Below are 2,408 nucleotides of genomic sequence, written 5' to 3'. Positions count from 1 at the left end.
GATGGAAGCATAAAGGCATCATAATTATTAGAGATGTATTTGATCCAGGAGGCAATGTAATGTCTTTTGACCAGCTGACAGAGAGGTATGGTGTGTCTCGTTCTGAATTTTTCATGTATCTTCAGGTACGACATCATGTGCAATCTCTACCACTGCCGAGAGTAGCAACTACAGTCCTGATCCTCTGTACATGCTCCTAACTAGGACTACCAAGGAATCATATAAAACCAACTGGCTCTACAGGGACCTAATCCCAACCGATGTAGGAAAAACCTGGTCTCCATTATTTCTTAAATGGTCTAAAGACTTATCGTCCCCTTCGGAATCAAATCTTTTTTTACAACCTCTTCTAAAAATCTAGAAAGCTCTCCAATCGGCTAGATTGCAAGAAGTGCACTTCAAATTTTTACATAGAACTTATATATCTCAGGGACATCATGTGGTCTCTGAGGAGACTGGAAATTGCCCTAAATGTAAAGCCCTTTAACCCTTTTTTGGCACAACTTTTGCCAATGGGGGGGTCATTCCGAGTTGATAGCTCGCTACCTTTTTTCGCAGCGCAGCGAACAGGTTACTAATGCGCATGCGTATGCACCGCATTGCACAGGCGCGTTGTACAGGTACAAAGTGGATCATTGCTGGACAATGGATTTAATGAAGAATCCATTCGCACATCCGAGCACAAGATTGACAGGAAGAGGGCGTTTGTGGGTGACAACTGACAGTTTTCAGGCAGTGTTTGGAAAAACGCAGGCATGTCCAGGTGCTTGCAGGGCGGGTGTCTGATGTCAGCTCCGGGACCAAAAAGACTGAAGTGATCGCAAGGGCAGAGTAAGTCCAGAGCTACTCAAACTGCAAAAAACTTTTTCATCCCTCTCGGCTGCACAGGCGGTTGCGCACTTGTAAAGCGAAAATACACTCCACCGTGGGCAGCGACTATGCGTTTGCACGGCTGCTAAAAGTAGCTAGCGAGCGATCAACTCGGAATGACCCCCAATGTCCGAAGATACAAAACTTTTGGCATAAGGTTTTGTATTTTATCAACTCTATTTTTCACTCTCATCTCACATAGCACTACATTTTCAGAAATGGAACCTGCCTCCCTTGATCTCAAAATTTTTCTCTCTACTTATTGTAATTCTTACTCTAGTCAAGAAATAATCTTAACCCATTGGGTTTCCAAATCGCTCCCACGTTTGGAGCATGTACAGTCGGCACTATTATCCACGTTATATTTTATCTTATCGGAAGTTGATAGAAATGTCATCTCTTTTTATAAAAAATGGTCACCATTTGTTGATCATTTAGAAATCTCCATGCAGTTACATATAAAGAAATTATATGACTCGGACCCCCGAGTTAATACATAAATTTGTCCATTGTCTTACGATAACACCCAGATTTTTACCAAGATATCAGATACCCTTACCTCAAGTGGCCTCACCTCTTCCTTTGTCAATCCCTCCCTCCTTTGTCTTAATTACTGTTATAGTTTTATGTAAAAAAAATTGTATACTATTGAAGTTAGATTTGGGTGGGGTGAGTTCAAACTGAAATCTAAATTGCAGTGTAGAAATAAAGCAGCCAGTATTTACCCTGCACAGAAACTATATAACCCACCCAAATCTAACTCTCTCTGCAAATGTTACATTTGCCCGCCACTGCAGTGCACATGGTTTTGCCCGTTAGAGGACAATTTTGCTGCTGCGATCAGGTCTGAATTAGGTACCAGGGGGGCATATGTAATAAGGTCAGAGTTTGCCGCAGGTGCAGGATGCTGGCCGATCTCAGACTTTTTTAAAGGGGCAATCATTTACAAGGCATAGTTTTGCCTTGTAAATGATTGCCGTTTAAAAAAAACACTCCGAGAACGGCTGGCAAACTCGGATCCTATTACATATGCCCCAGATGAGAAGATAAACACTCCTTCTATATCTCTTTATTAGATTAATTCTATCCATTGTGTATTATGCATCTGCTTATCAATAATGAGGATAGGTAGATCAATAAGCAGAATATGAACCTCAGTGCTGTAACTAGACATTTTAGCACTGTGTGCATGAAACCGCATCGGCGCCCCAAGCCACTCATATTTAAAATAGGGCCAGTGCGCGGCATAAGCGCGCAACAAAAATATAGGGGTGTGGCTTCATGGGAAGGGACGTGGCCACAAAATACCAACTGGCGCAATACGGATGGTGTAATGGTTAGCATTACTAACCTCACAGCACTGAGGTCATGGGCTCGATTCCCCACCATGGCCCTAACTGTGTGGAGTTTGTACATTCTCCCCGTACTTGCGTGGGTTTCCTCCGGGTAATCCAGTTTCCTTCCACAATTCAAAAATATACAGGTAGGTTAATTGGCTTCCAACAAAAATTAACCCTCATGTGAATGTGTCTGTGTGT

Source organism: Pseudophryne corroboree, chromosome 3 (genome assembly GCF_028390025.1).
Source record: "Pseudophryne corroboree isolate aPseCor3 chromosome 3, aPseCor3.hap2, whole genome shotgun sequence".
Classification (NCBI taxonomy): domain Eukaryota; kingdom Metazoa; phylum Chordata; class Amphibia; order Anura; family Myobatrachidae; genus Pseudophryne; species Pseudophryne corroboree.
Note: the sequence above shows the minus strand (reverse complement) of the source record.